Genomic DNA, 16,025 nt, shown 5'->3' with positions numbered 1-16,025 from the left:
GCAACTCTGCATGGGCAAGCTGGGAGGGCACGGGAAGCACCTGGGATGTGCCCAACCTTCTGGCAAAGGTGGGATGGTACGGCCTTATCCCAAGGCAGAGACGTGGGGTTAAAGATCCTTCCTTTGCTTCATCTGTGGGGCAACCATGGGGCTGCTGTACGGCACTGGACCTGCCACAGTTTCATTTTTATGTCAGGTTTTAAGTCTGAACGTAGGTTTTAATTACTTTAATACACTACTGTGACATCTAAAAGCCTTGTGCGTGGCAGTAGCAGCACTAAAGGGCATTTTGCATTTAAAAAAAAAAACAGGAACCTGTAAAGCCCAACATCACTGGGGGATGCTGCAATTCCCACCGGAGCCATGAAAGCTGCCTCTGCCCCTTGGGGCCGGGTGGAGGAGGAGGAGGAGGGAGGGGGAGCCCAGCATCGTGCAGACAGCAAGGGGATGTCCCCAGCACTGTGTGACCCAGGTACGGGGCACCCTCAAGGTGCCAGCCTCCCATGGGAGTAAGGAGACAATTTTGGGGGGGAGGGGGCTTGGCCCTCCTGCATGGGGGGAAAGAGACCCTTCCCACTTGGCTGCACTGCATGAGCGATCACACGGAGAGCACATTACCCTTGTTTGCAATAAAAATCAGGGTTTAAAATCCTTGTGTTTAACGCAGTCCTTGGACCAACATCCTCTGGGTGCCTGTTTTCCCCATGGCCGTGTACATAGCTATTTGTCTGTCTGCGAGCCTGCAAAGCCTCTCATTTCGGTCATGCAAAGCCATCGGTTTCAGCAGTGCTGGCTGGTGGGTCAGTGCTGCTGCCTGGGGAGGCAGGGGATTTGGGGGAAGTCTTCTAGAAAAGAGGTTTCAGGAGGCTTCGCCACTGCACAGATGCTCCAAGCCCCCAGAGGCTGTTTCCCTCTTGCCTCCACTTTTAAGGGCTATTTATTCCAGTAATGGAGATGCTCTCTGCATGGCCAGCACCACTGATGGATGAGAAAGCAAGGGCTCGTTGCAGCGACAGTGCTTTAATGATGATGAACTGTTAGCATCGGCATTGCTTACCCCAGACAGGTGGAGAGAGGGAGAAAAACCAAATCGGTGCCACCCACCCGGGGAGGGTACCTGGCTGTGCCAGGTATTTCTGAGCAGCTAAGGGTGGCCTGACTGCTGCACCTTCTGCTGTGAGCAGGGGCACAGAGGGGGAGAAAAAAATTGAAGGCAATGCCCCAAAGCACCCAGTGTGATTTGCGTGCTGGGAACCATCGTGCTTTTCCAGGATGAGAGCAGCTGGGCTTAAATAAACCCTCTTTTTGGCACCCCTGTGTTGGCCCTGGGAGCAGGGGGAGATCTCCAGCTTGCTTTGCTGGGAAGAACCTCAGTGCACTGAAGAGGTTGGGTTGTGTCTGGCTAGCAGAGGAGGTGCTCAGCCCAATGCCAGGTCTCTGTCCCTGCCTGCTCATCATACCCTGCCTGCCCAAATCCCCTGCTGCTGCCTGCTACCTGCCTGCCGGGCCAGCTGGTGTCCTTGTCCTGATTAGCACAGGTGCCACTAGTTGCTCTCCAAGTTTGCAAGGTGTTTTGAGGCTGCAGGGTAACAGCACCGTGGCAAAGGCCCTGCCATCGGGGCAACGTACTGCCCCATAGCGCTGCCCCATAGCACTGCCCCATAGCACTGCCAGCCTGGCTCGGGTGCAAAGCCCCTCGATGGGGGCTGAGCTCCAAGAGGACCCTCAGAGGAGCCCTTGCAGGGTGGCACCTCTCCCCCCACTCTCCCTATGGCCCATGGGTCCAAGCACAGGCCATCTCAAATGGGATGAAGAGGTATTTGGGGATGGGTCTGAGCACAGGTCAGCAGGAAAGCGGCTCATCCAACTGTAGATCAGGGTGAAATAAAGAGCGTGGCTTCTTCCATAGGAGCAACACCTCCATCCGAGGTGCTTTATTGTCTTTAGGGACTGTTGAACGCACTGAGACATAGCCAATGCTGGGGAGGAGCAGGGAAATTGCTGCCAGCAGTGCCCTGAAACCCAAGGATGGAGCACGGCTTTACAGCCGCTTCCCCCCCAGCAGTGGCAGCCAACCTAGGAGCTGCCCCATGGGCGACAGTCTTCTCCTGGGGCTCTCCCAGGGAGGCTCTCAGAGGACTGGGCATGGAGAAGGTTGGACATGACCAACACTTAGAGCCAGGAGGTGCCCCATCCTCGGCACCTCTCACAACAAACGACATGGCTCCATGCTCTAAGGCAGCGAAGCTGTGTGCTTTCTTAAAATGTGAAATGAAAAAATCCATTTGGTTTCTCTAGTGCTCCCGGTGATCCCTAAGCATGCGTTTATTGGATGTTTCCGAAAGGTCTCCTCTCCTAATGAGTGTTGTACATGCAGCCATGTCGGCTCAACCCACCTGCTGCAGTAGTTGGACTTCACAGCAATGTCATACTATAATATTAATATTTATTATTTGCCTATGAAACATTAGACAAACTGTTTTGTCATTAAAAAGATGAACTTCCCCTGGCTTCACAGCAAGGCCATTTGCTTCTTGCCAGCAAGGTCAAAGATGGAGACACCCTCATGGGCAACACAGGTTGAAGCAGCCAGCGCATCTCCCACCTGGGCTTGCCTGCATTTCCCACGGCTGGAGCATCTCAAGGTATTTCTCCTCTCCCTCAGAAACACAAACCCTGCACTAAGGGAGCTCTCTGCAGCGAGCTGGGGACCAGCTTTCCCTGCCCATCACCAGGAGGACTGAAGTCTTGGTGCTGTGGACCAATAAAGCATCTGGGCTGCCTTGCCATAAAGCTTGCATCCATTTTGCAGGGCTGTTTTCTGGCTCCACCGCCACTCTGCACCCCTGCCAGTGCTCGCCTTCATTCAGCCATTGCATGACAGCAGATAATTTGGGGGCTTTGCTTGTGGGATAATAGATGGATTTAAAGATTTGAGTTTATTGCTTTTGTGATTACAGTCAAACCTTTTTAATGTCCTCCTGGTTTACAGTATGCTCCCTCTCATTATTCCTGGACCCACAGCCCTGTGTGTGCTGCAGGTTCCTGGGGAAGTGGCTTGGGGTTCTGTCAGCCCCCCAGGGCTCTAAGCATCACCTGAGAGCCCCAAGCATCCCCCCAGGGTCCCAAGCATTCTCCCATGGCCCTAAGCATCCATCCCAGGGCCCTGAGCATCCCCCGCATGGCCCTGAGCATCCTCCCAGGGCCCCAAGCATCCACCACAGGCCCCCAAGCACCCACCACAGGGCCCCAAGAATCCCTCTGGGGCCCCAAGAATCCACCTCATGGCCCCAAGCATCCCGCCCCCCCCAGCCCCAAGCATCCTCCCAGAGCCCTGAGCATCCCCCCAGGGCCCTGAGCATCCCCCTCATGGGGCTCACTGGGGCTGTAGTGCCTGGGGTGGTCCCCTGCCCAGGAAAAGCCCTGTGGGCTGGAGACCTCTCTAGGGCTATTCAGCCTTACCAGGATCTCTGTGCGGGGAAGGCAGCGCCTGCCCTCGGCTGTAATTGAAATAGATGGAATCAGGACGGATCAACGTCTAATTCCTTGCCTGGGTGAATGGAGACATATGTTTAATTTTCTGGTGATTCAGGCCGGGAGCCCCGGCTCATTCCTCTGAGCACATATAAGGATCACCGCTGCCAAGAGGCGGTTTTACTTTGTAGACGTAGCTCTGCGTAAGAGCTTCTCCCCGGGCTGCCATCCCCAACATCAGTGACGGGAGAAGAAATAAAAGCCATTTCCCAAACTCCTTCTGCAAAGGCAGAGTTCCTGTCACTCCATGCACCCAGGGGAAGTAGCAGGGATGCTCAAAGCCCAGGGATGCGGGTGGGTGACGGTGATTTGAGGACTGTGCTGGGAGAGGAACGGCAGGAGGGGAGGGATGGAAACAGCAGCAGTTCACTGCTGGGCATCTCCCCAAATGGGACCACACAGGGAAGGGATCCTGGGATTTTCAGGCCAGTCCAGAAGGACTCATTCACGGGAGGGTGCTTTTGCCTAATGTATCGTGTTATTGCAGGGATGGAAAGCCCTGGGGTGTCCAGCTGAGGCTCGATTCCCACTGGCATCAGCAACGCAGTCTCGGGAAGTGTGAGGGTGCCTGGGCTACACGGGTGGTTATGGCCCAGAGTCCCAGAGAGCTGGAAACAGCACAAGCAAAACGGGGCGGGGGGGAAGGGATTTGAAATGATCTCCCCTGTCCTGGTTTCAGCTGGGATAGAGTTAATTGTCTTCCTAGTAGCTGGTACAGTGCTATGTTTTGAGTTCAGTATGCAAAGAATGTTGATAACACTGATGGTTTCAGTTGTTGCTCAGTAGTGCTTAGACTAAAGTCAAGGATTTTTCAGCTTCTCATGCCCCGCCAGCGAGAAAGCTGGAGGGACACAAGAAGTTGGCACAGGACACAGCCAGGGCACCTGACCCAAAGTGGCCAACGGTGTATTCCATACCATGGGATGTCCCATCTAGTTTAGGAACTGGGAAGTGGGGGCAGGGAATCGCCGCTCAGGGACTAGCTGGGTGTCGGTCGGCAGGTGGTGAGCAATTGCCCTGCGCATCATTTGTACATTCCAATCCTTTTATTATTACTGTTGTCATTTTATTAGTGTTATCATTATCATTATCATTATCATTATTAGTTTCTTCTTTTCTGTTCTATTAAACTGTTTTTATCTCAACCCACGAGTTTTACTTCTTTTTCCCAATTTTCTCCCCCATCCCACTGAGTGGGGGGGAGTGAGTGAGTGGCTGCATGGTGCTTAGTTGCTGACTGGGGTTAAACCACGACACCCCAAAGACTTTTTCTAAATGAGGATCTCTAGTTTTCCCCAGAGTTGTCCCCAGGGACCTCTTCAGACCATCCATGCCTCATGCAAGCTGCATGCTTTCGCCTCCAGAGGTGTCCCTTGGAAAAACTCTTGTGTTGGCTACAAAACAAGCAAGTTTCCCGGTTTCGGGGTGTATTTTGCTCTGAGGTATGTTTAACAGCAAGGGGTTTTGTATGTGTCCTGGTTTCAGCTGGGATGTAGTTAACTGTCTTCCTAGTAGCTGGTACAGTGCTATGTTTTGAGTTCAGTATGTGAAGAATGTTGATAACACTGATGTTTTCAGTTGTTGCTCAGTAGTGTTTAGACTATAGACAAGGATTTTTCAGCTTCTCATGCCCAGCCAGGGCACCTGACCCAAACTGGCCAACAGTGTATTCCATACCATGGGACGTCCCATCTAGTTTAGGAACTGGGAAGTGGGGGCGGCGGATTCGCCGCTCGGGGACTGGCTGGGTGTCGGTCGGCGGGTGGTGAGAAATTGCCCTGTGCATCATTTGTACATTTCAATCCTTTTATTACTACTGTTGTCATTTTATTAGTGTTATCATTATCATTATTAGTTTCTTCTTTTCTGTTCTATTAAACCGTTCTTATCTCAACCCAGGAGTTTTACTTCTTTTCCTGATTTTCTCCCCCATCCCACTGGATGGGGGGGGAGTGAGTGAGCAGCTGCGTGGTGCCTAGTTGCTGGCTGGGGTTAAACCACGACAGTATGTTGCTCCTCAGCTGCACCACAGGTTTCATTAAGGATCCTCTTAGGCAGGCGGTGACAGCTTTGGGCCCTGCTTGACCCTGCTTTTTCCTTGCACCTTCACTACCATGGGAATTAAAGCACGCTGATTTTATGCCCAGCCACCCTGTCCCTAGGGACTTTGGCAGGAAACCTCTCCTTCATGCATGGTCACGGTCAAAACGCCATGACTCTTGGGGATGTTGCCCCTGACTTTGGCTTGCAAGCTTGCTACCATGGCAGGAAGGCAAAGGAGAGCAACGACCTCCTCTTCTCCAGCTGCTGTGATTTCAGCATCCGAGGCAGGACCCAGCCAGGTCCTTTTGCCCACCACAACAAGGAGCCTGGGTGGAGAAAGGCAGGAGGGCCTGATCAGCTATTTCAATGTATTGCTTGCATATAGCTTCTTGGTTTTTTTCCACTGGTGTGGTCCAAGGAACATGGTTTTTTTCTTGCTGGTACATCTGTAAAACCAAAGAGGTAGTTTTCTTGCAGCCGAGATACCTTATTTCCAACTCAGGCTTTTGCATTATAGTCGGGAAAGTTGTGTGCCACCTCACTGGTGTGTAGGTCAACCAGGTGCAGTTAGCTCTAGTGTCTGAGGCCATCAAAAAGCACTGCCTACTCCCTTGGAGCTGTGGGTTTGACTCCGTGTAGGATGTCTGTGCACGTAGGTGCAGGTGTATGACCCCCTATACATCTAAATGGGCACTTATCTACAGAGCTGAAGCATCTCACCATTATTAATGGGCTTTACATCTCTCAGTGAGCTTCTGTTTTATGAAGGTAGGAGGTACTTCAGGCAATTTACCCAAAGTGATGTGGGGAAACTGGAAAATGAAATCATATCTCTGGAGTCAGGGATACTTTTAGGGCCACCATGTTACTGTGACTAAGGAAGGTCTGGTTTAACTTATCAGGATGGGAGTCTGTCAGCTGATTGAGCAGCTTGCCAGGGAAATGCTTGAGCCACCTGTAGAAACTGTGCCTAAAGCTGTATGCAGAATTAGATTGACTTGCTCTTTTCAACTTTGGTTCACCAGCTCAACTGGAAAAAAAAAACCCTTCTACCATCAGCAATGCTACTCATCGTTGAGCAAAAAAGCTTTTGAAGGCTTATTACTTTGAATATTCAGGTAGGTTCTGATATTGATATTGAAAGGAATTAGACCACTCCAAATATGTTAAAATATAACATTACAGCCTCTTCGGCATCTTTCCTGCATTATTTTGGCTGAGGGATGGTAATTGGGTGAATTTGTCAGGAATTCACAAATGGCTTCAGTGACTTTCAACCTGCAAGGAGAGAATTCGATTGAAAATTTCTCCTGACTGTATTTGAGGCAGCAACCACTGGGGACGGAGGCTTGTTTCTCATGTTCTTGGTGAGGCCGGTCTCTGGTCATACAGAAACAGTGGGGAGTGCTGAACTCAGGTCTTTTTAACCAACTTAAGTAAGGATAGGTGTAAAAATACCTACTGCCAGCTTGACCATTTACGCTTCCACTTCCCCAAGGTCTGACAGCTGGCTGGAGGCAATGTATAATGCCAACGTGGCTCTCTTTCTCCATCCTGCTTGGAAAGGGAGCTGGGTGTGACCCTCTAAGAGGGACCAGAGTGAGGAGGGTCCTCAGCCTCCCTGTTGGGGCTGAGGCTGCTGCCCTCTCCTCCTCAGGCAGCTCTGTTCCCTTGTCCAGACAGTGATGTGCGATTGCATACCCCAACCTCCCAGCTGGGTAGGAAATCGCCCCCAGACCAGTGACTGTTAATTAAGCTTTGGAGGGAAGGGCAAGACCCAAACTTTGTTGTGTGGGGTTATAGAATCACAGAACGGTTTGGGTTGAAGGGGACCAAGGTCATCCAGTCCAAGCCCCTGGCCATGAGCAGGGACATCTTCAACTACATCACGTTGCTCAGAGCCCTGTCCAGCCTGACCTTGAATGTTGCCAGGGATGGGGCATCTACAGCCTCTCTGGGCAACCTGTGCCAGTGTTTCACCACCCTCATCATAAAAAATTTCTTCCTTATATCTAATCTAAATCTACCCTCCTTTAGTTTAAAACCATTACCTCTTGTCCTATCGCAACAGGCCCTGCTAAAATGTTTGTCCCCTTCTTTCTCGTAGGCCCCCTTTAAGTACTGGCAGGCTGCTATAAGGTCTCCCCAGAGCCTTCTCTTTGCCAGGCTGAATGACCCCAACTCTCTCAGCCTGTCCCCACAGCAGAGCTATCCCAGCCCTCTGACCATTTGTGTGGCCACACCGGTTTGCATTCACAGCCCAGTCAGGCTGAGGCCGAACTCAGTTGGCTTTCACTTTTTCTTGCATCCCATTTTGTTGCGTGGACTCCCTCCTTCCCCCCTTTCTTTTCCAGTCGCTTCTCTCCTTCGGGAGCTGACACCCGGCGGCGAGAGGTGCGTGGCGGCGGCGGGGCTGGGGGGGGGGGCGAACCCGCGGGCAGGGCCGGCGAGGGGGGGGTGTGGAGGCGATGCGGCGGTGCCGCCTGGGTTTGCGGGTGGGATTTTCCTCCCTCCTCTGCCCGCTAGGTGGCTGCGTGCCGGGAGAGCCCGGAGCGGGGAGCGGCGGGAGCGGAGGGGAGAGCAAGGGGAAAAAAAAAAAAAAAAAAAAAAAAGAAAGGAAAAAAAAAAAAAAACCCAAGGGGAAAAAAACCCAACACACACACACACACAAAAAAAAAAACCACCAAGCTGTTGAAATTTAAGCAGGGGAGGGAGCGGCAGCGAGGCAGTGCCGGGGTCGCTGCTCTCCGCCGCAGCAGCCAGCGGGGCTGCCGGCGCCAGGCAGGGCGCCAGGCCGAGCCCGGGGACCCCGCCGGAGCGGGGCCGCCCCACTTTCCTCCCGGCGGCGGCAGGAGGCGCCGGCCCGGCCCGGCCCGGCCCGGTGAGTGTCCTCAGCACCGCGGACAGCTCCGCGCTCCGCGGGCGGCCGCGCTCCGCGGTTCGCGCTCCGCTTTCCGCGCTCCGCGGTTCGAGCTCCGCAGTCCGCGCTCCGCGTTCCGGGCTCCGCGGCTCCGCGGTTCGAGCTCCGCGCTCCGCGGCTCCGCGCTCCGGGCTCCGCGGCTTCGCGCTGCGGGCTCCGCGCTCCGCGGCTCCGCGCTCCGCCGGCAGCCGCGCTCCGGGCTCCGCGCTCCGGGCTCCGCGCTCCGCTTCTCCGCGCCTCCCCGCCCCGCGGGCGGCCGCGCCCTGGCCCCCGGCCGTCTGTGCTCTGTATGTGTCCGTGTGTGTGTGTCCCCCACCCCTCCACCCCCGCGGCCGGGCAGCGAGGCGCGGAGTTGGGCGCGGAGGGAAGCGGCCGTGGGAAGGGACCCGCGGTTCCCCCCGCCGCGGTACGGCGGGTCCCCGGCCCAGCCACGGGGGGTTGTGCGGGGGAAGGGGGGGTGTCGTTTAGCGGGGGGGGGGGGCAAAGGCTGCCTGCACTTTCTGCAAGTTCCTTTTGTTGCTGGAATGAGGTTAAAGAAATTTGGCTCTTGGCACCTGCGTCATACGGAGAGAGGAGACAGTTCGGTAAGGGGAGGAGGTTTCTTGCTGCATACTCGCAGGCAGTGCTGGGGAGGGGGCTCATTCACACCCTCTCCCCGTCAAGCCCGAGCTTCATCTCTCCTTCTCACCCTGCTCCCTCCCTCCTCCTGCCCGCGGCTCCCCCCTGCCAAGGGCTGAGTGCAGCCCGATGCCCCGCAGCGCCGTGCCGGCAGCCGCGGGGGAAGCAGCATCCCCAACTCCAGGCGGGGTGGAAAGAACACTGCGCAGCCTTTCCCTCCCGCACACGGCTGCCGTCTGCCCGTAGATGCTGCTGGTGGACACGAAAACCACCCATGCTCTCTGCTGAGCCTTAACCCCAGCTTTCTGCTTCCATTTGCCAAAGTTTGAATGTGATTTTTGCCTCCTTTCCTGCCTGCTCAAGAATAGCTCGTGGGCAGCAACGGTGCCTATTTTATAGGAGAGCTGACCCCTGGAAGGGGGCATGTGAGGGCTTTGGACTGAAAGATGCTCCCTGAGCCTGTGCTGAGCTGCAACTTGTAAAGCCAAGGAGCAGAGCACTCTTTTGACCAGGTCACCGCTGAGCGGAGGGGTGGCCCAGCGTCTGGAGGAAGAAGGGACATGAGGGTGTTTCTGAGGCACGTGTTAATGAGGCATCCTTCGCTAGCAGTTACTTGTTACAGCTTCTGGCAGAATCCATCCATCTGGAGAGGAGGAGGATGAGGATGAGCCGGGGGGGGGGGGGGAATGCATCCTGGAGAGGCAAGGGGTTCGCCAAGGCGCTGCGGAGCCTGAGGGAAAGAAGCATCTCTGTATCCTGCACTCCTGGCTAGAAATGGGGAGCACCTCGCTGCTGTAAGCTCTCCTCTCCTTGTGTCACCTGAGCCTAGACATCCCCTCCTGCAGTGGCATTGGGGTCACAAGGAAGGGCCAGATTTGGGGGGGTTGCTTTCTGCTGGCCACATCCCTGTGGCTGCCCCCCCCCCATCACACCCCCGTGGGACACATGTCTGCAGGCAGGGAAACTGCAGCACAGGGAACGGGCAGGAGAAGGAGGCCAGGCAGGCACAGGAGTCAGAGGAAGGTTTTCCTGCACCTTTGGTGGAGCATGAGCCTGGCTGTTTATCTGACTCTCAGGTCTGTGCTCACAGCGATGGGGTGTGAACCCCCAGGCCAGGATGCTGGGCAGGCTGCCTCGGTGGGAGAGAGGGGCTGGGAGGAGCAGGGGCCCCCCCGGGGTACCTGGGCAGCAAGAGATGGTGACTCTTTGGGGGCTGGGGCTTTTACTAGGGCCTTGGGGCAGAGTTGGGTGCTGGGGTGGTATGAAACTGTCTGTAGATCCATACTGCCAGGACTGGAAGATACAGTGCTAGTTGCCAGGGCCCATCATGCTGGTGCTGGGGCGGGAGGGTGGATTTCACTGTAAATCCTGGCAAACCAAGGCTGAGGAGGTCTGGTTTGGGCTGAAGTTGGGGTTTCCTCTGGGCTCAACTCCTGGTGAGTGGAGGCAGTTCTGTGGGCAGGGACAGACTGGGCTCCCCGTGTCTGCAGGGCTGCTTGTGGGGTACAGGGGGGCTCAAGCCACCCCCGCCTGGAGAACTCCCTGCCATGCCCTGCACCCCAAACCTGCTCGGAGGCACTCAGCAGGTGGCTTTGAGCATCAGCAAGGTGAGGACAGAAGGCTGCAGGGATAATTTGTCGCTGCAGGGCAGCAGCCATGGAGGGGGGACCCACAGATGTCTTGCTGTTCCCCTGACAGTGATGCTCCAGGCTCCCCAGTCCCCCCTAAAGCAGCTCAAAGACCGTGTTAGGAGGCAGAAATAAATCCTACAGGAGCTCTTCCCCGACACAGCCACAGCTCCGGCTGCCAACAGCTTCATCCGCAGCTCGGGGAGGGGGGGAGGATGGGCACCCAAACCTGCTGGGCTGGGGTGGGCTGGGGGCTGCAGCTCCTGCCCTGGGCGCAGGGTGTCTGTGGGGCTCCCAGCCCTCTCCCTGCTCCTGTTCATCTTGCCAGAGTGCGTAGCAAATGCATTAAATGCCGAGAAAAACGCTAATTAGCAAGTACAAGCATGCAGGGTGTAAAGTAGATATTTAACCATATTATATAAACAAACATAAAGGAGCCATAAATTAGGTGGGAGAAGAAGTCAATCCATTGATGGAACTGCCCAGGCAGAAGAGAGAAAGGCAGCGCGCGGCAGCCAAGGGACAGGGACACGATGCGGCCGTCGCCTGTAATTCTCTCTTCTTTTAATTGCGCTTGTAATGAGAAACAAAACGTCAATGTTGTTAGATGCTGCTTCTCCCCACAGGGTGATCCCAGCCAGGGGAGCAGCATCCTATGGCCAGGCCAGTGTTAAAATCCCAGCGAGGGCAAAGCCTGGGAACTCTTGGATGCTCCCAGCTCTTGGGAACTGGTCTCTAACCTGTGCCCAGTTTGCTGGCTGGAGTTACTGGGAGGTGGCTGCTAAATTTGATGGCATTATGTGCTTGAAGCTCAAGGTCTCTATGGGACCTGTTTGACAGCATGATTAGTTCCCGGTCTCCCCTAACCCACATCACTACTCTCAGCCCTGTGTCACCCTCGCTGTGCAAGAAATAAAATAAGGAAATCAGAAAAGATAAGGATAGGGAATTAAAAAAATAAAATAGAAAATATGGGGCAGGTTCGGCAGGTGCTGTTTGGCTGTCCCTTTGTTCTGGAAGGGATGTTTTCCCCCCCAGCGCTCTCTCACATGTCTTGCAAGGCAGGTCAAGCCTTCCTTACCGATGTGCCTGAAACGAATCCCGGGGTGCCCAGCACCATTTCAGCTGACCTTTAATTAAAGATTGTCCCCATGGGCTGCCTCCACTCCTGCAGCCCTTGAGGGATGCTGCTTCAGCTGGGTTTCATGGGGATTGAAAGGGCCTCTCCCTGCTATTCCCTGGCTGAAGGAAGGGGTTGGAGCATGGGCAAGCGAACCCCTTCCCACTGGGACAGCAGCATCCCTGCACTAATTAATTGGTGATGGTATTCCCTGAAATAGCCCCAAAGTTTGGAGTATTTGGACTGATCTGGCCGAGGGACAGGCAGCTGGAGCCAGCAGCTGGCTCGGTGCTGCCTGTTGAGACATCATGTCCCCACCTGCCTGTTGGCCTTGGGACTTGCTTGGGGAGTTTTCTGACCGAATTAACGTTCAAAGGAGCATCCTTGCTCGCCAAAATCTCAGCATCAACTTCCCACCCGCAGGCTGCCAGGAGCCCCTCTTCTCCTGTGCCTTCTCAGTCCCCCCAGCTTGTCATCCTCATCTGGGAGCTTGATTTTATTTTCCCTTTATAATTACCCATCACAATGTCTCCCGGCAGCTCCTTGATGAGCCCCAGGTAATTGTTTGGGTTTTTTTCCCCTCTATTTTCCTTGATGCTTTGCAATGTCAAAGCCTTGTATTTCCATAAGACAGCACATTTCTCCCCAATAAAGCATCCGTGGGACAGCAGCACTGGCGAGATGCAGGCAGCTGCCTTGCTGCTGTCTCCTGGCTTCAACCAGCCACCTTCAGTAAAACACGCTTTTAATAAGCCGGCACGTAAGCATCCGAGTTGGTGGAGGCTGGGAAAACATGGGGCGGGTGGAGGTGTCACAGCTGTGGGATGTCACACGTCCCCTCTCCTCCTCCCCATGCTGGGCACCCTCACAGGTATGGGGTTTGATACCCCCATGGCTAGTTGCTGCCAGATTTGCCAGTGGGGTGGAAATCCCAGGGATGCTAAATTCTCCCCCCATGCTCCCTGGGGTGGCTGGGGGTAGGAAGGGGTCTGGGTGCCCTCCAAACCCTCAGCAAAAAGGACAGCAGAGGTGGTATGGCCTCACTGAGGTCCTTTGTCTCTAGGACATCTGGCAAGCCGAGATCTTCATCTGAACATTTTTCTTCTAAAAGCTCTTGGGATTTGGGGGCAGCGTGTCTCAGGACGAGCTAGGACCCATCCCAGCTACCACCTAGGGCCTTCTCCCTGCCCCTCTCTTGGTTTTTTTTTGCTAAATAAGGGCTTTTTGGCAGGTATTTCTGCTCCCCATCTCTTTTCCCAGGGCAGGCAGAGCCCCAGCACTTGTCCTCCACAGCAAGCCACCATGGGAGGACAAGATTTGAAGCCTCCTGATAGCGTGTGGTTGTGTGGGTCATCGTTAGAGGAATTCAGGGGTGTTTTATTGGTATCTGTGTGGGTGTGGGATGTTGCCAACCCACCTTGCTTCCCTTGGCCCAGCTGGAACTCCTTCTCCTTTTGAAGGAGATCTCAAAATCACCCACGCTTTGGGGAAATGAAGTGCATGTAACTACTACAAGTGTAGAAATGCCCTTTGGTAATGGCTGTCTTCCAGGAGAGGGGGCTGGTGGAGGTGAGGGGTTGTCTCTCTCTCTCCTTCTCCTCTGCTCACAAGAGGCACCATGGGAGGGACAAGTTATTTCAGCTTCCTGCCCTTCAGCCCCAGGGGCCGCTCCCTCCTCTTCCTCTCACTTGTTTGGGGAGAAGATCCCGCTTGGGATCGTGCAGGGCTGGGGATGGTGGATGGGGCTGGAGAGGTGCCTGGGGAGCAGAGATGCTCCAGTGGGTGCTGGTTCTCCCTCCAAAATACAAATAACTCCGCCGGAGGAAGGTGAACAGCCTTAACTCTGCCCACCCGGCACCACTTTCTGTTTCAGAGCCCTTCATCACGGGATGCAAGGCAATGTCCCAAGGGAAAGCTGCTCTGTTCGCATTAGCTGGAGCACACAGCTGGCTGGCGTAATTACTCTTCCTTGGCCTGGCTGCCTGGGATTTGAAAATTGATTGCTGAATCGATACCGATGTGTTTGGACCGTGCCGGGCTGCCAGCGGGCGCAGGCAGGCACTTGGCGATGGCTGCCCCCACCGACAGCCGGCATGGGGAAAGGCTGGGCTTTGGCTTTCCGAGCTCATCCCTAGCAGGGGAGGTGACCCCTGAGCCCTGCCTGCACCGAGCCCTGCCTCTGCTGTGGTGGAGTGGGGTGGTGGGTGCAGGGTGGGTGAGCAAGCAAGAGGAGCAGAGTGTGCCCTGGGTCACGCAGACCTTCGTGGTCCCCACCCTTAGGGCTCCAGTCCCACTACTGCGGTCCTAGAGCATCATCTCCAACAGAGAAACATTTCCTGGCGAAGCTCTCAAGCCATTTCCCCGCTGGCTTCCTTCGTTTTGGCTGAAATCATGTTAAGTCAGCAGAAATCGCTGAAAACGTGGATTCCTAAAGTGCATTTTTAATTTTCCTTATTTTTTTAGTGGATGAGTCCTCTAATACCTGCAGGGTTTTGCAGCCTCACCTTGCCAAGCACCGTGGCCGGGAATAGGTCCTGTTGATGGACCCCATCCACATCCCTGCTAAATAACGTGGGGGACAAGCAGGGAGCTCCACTGGAGGCGATTTTGGCTGCTGGCAGCTGAGCTCACACTGCAGACGGCTCAGCATCCCCGCAGCGAGAGCACGGCCAGTAATTAAAACACAGATTGATTTAGTTCGATCTGGTCATTGTCCCTTGGGGGAGCTCCCCAAGAGGACACGCTGGCACTAAAGGGACCTGATGTTTGTCATGGGGGATTGGTGCCCTGCCTGGCCCTGCCTGTCTCTGCCCACGGCCACGGCGCAGGGTTCGGCCCCTCCTCACACAACACTCACGTGTGTGTGTTTTTAGAAGAGATGCTTATACTTGCACAGAGACTTAAAAGAAAATCCCTCTGCAAAGCATCAGCATTAAACTTATCTTTAATTACACAGTTAATTTATTATGTAGCACTAGTAACAAAGTAAACCGGGCAAACGGCTCCAAGATAGCATGCTGAGAATCGCCTCATTTAGTAAATAATTTTAACTTAAGTAATTATTTCCTGCAAGGGAGACGATGCGGGAGCGCCCCGGGGGACTCTTCACTCCTGGCCGCAGGAGGGATGACCCTCCATGTAATTCCTCATTAATTACCCCATGCCGTCATCATCTCCTCCCCACGTCTAGCTGATGTGCATCCATTGCCCCATGCACACCAGGATGACTGATGGGGTCCCAGCAGGTGCTTTTGGTGCTGCCCGTGGGTGCTGCTGGCCCTGGGCTGGCAGCATATCCCAGCAGAGGTTGGTTGGTTTTCCTTTGGGTTGTTTTGGTTGGTTTTTTTGTCCTCCCCAGTTTTTCCCCATCCACTTGTCATTTTGCTAAAGAGGCATCTCCTTTCACCAGCCTTGCATGGTGAAGACTAATTGCAGTGGGACACTGATTAACGTGCAGGGTGCTTCCCTGCTGGGCAGGTGGCAATGGGCAATGGCTGGGCTGGAGGCAGGTGACATTACCAGCATCCCTGGTACCCAGCTCTCATGGCACTGCCGCCTGCATCCCGAGGTCTTCCAGCTGCCCTGTTTTCAGTAGGAAACATGGTTTATAGGGAGCTGCTTCATTTCTGTTTTCCCCCTTCGTCTTCCTCTCCAGATCATCCTGCTCCCCCCCTCCTCCCCTGGCTCTGTCCCTGTCCCCCCCATCCCTCCCCGGCTTCGACCGCACGCTCTTCCCTGCTCCGGCCTTTTGTTTCCCCCGGGGCTTCATTTAAAAGCGCTATTGATGCTGTTAGGCGCTAATATGAAGAGAGTCTCTCTCCGGCTCTCCGCTGCAGATGGGGACCTCGGCTCAATCCACGTCCTGTTCTCCACTGGGGAATAACAATGAACTCCAGCGCCACGGAGAGACAGAGAAAGAGCAGCTCTGTGCTCTGGGAGACAACCCTGTCCCCGGGGCCAAAATAACTCCACTTGTTTTATTTATCAACTCCGGGGGGACAAGGAGTGAGTGGCATACAGATGTTGCCACAGCTGGCTCTGCCAGCCCGACGTGCCTGGGACCGGCCCTGCAGGAGGGTCCTGTGTGGAGGGGGGATGCTCTGCAGTGTCTGGGTCTCAGCATCCCATCCAGAGCTGGAAAACCAGCTGGGGGGTGTTTTGA

General features: G+C 54.8%; 1 protein-coding gene across 5 annotated transcripts in view; it reads left to right on the top strand.

Moving 5' to 3' along the window:
- Nucleotides 1-8,229: 8,229 nt before the first annotated feature.
- Nucleotides 8,230-16,025, top strand: part of TNR (tenascin R) — an 81,118-nt gene continuing 73,322 nt past the window's right edge. For all 5 annotated transcript variants that reach the window (XM_069789644.1, XM_069789646.1, XM_069789645.1 and 2 more), the window contains exon 1: nt 8,230-8,458. The gene's annotated coding sequence lies outside the window, so the exon portion shown is untranslated. The remainder of the gene's footprint in view (nt 8,459-16,025) is intronic.

This window comes from Haliaeetus albicilla, chromosome 8 (assembly GCF_947461875.1).
Source record: "Haliaeetus albicilla chromosome 8, bHalAlb1.1, whole genome shotgun sequence".
Classification (NCBI taxonomy): domain Eukaryota; kingdom Metazoa; phylum Chordata; class Aves; order Accipitriformes; family Accipitridae; genus Haliaeetus; species Haliaeetus albicilla.
This window is presented reverse-complemented; position numbering and strand designations above follow the sequence as displayed.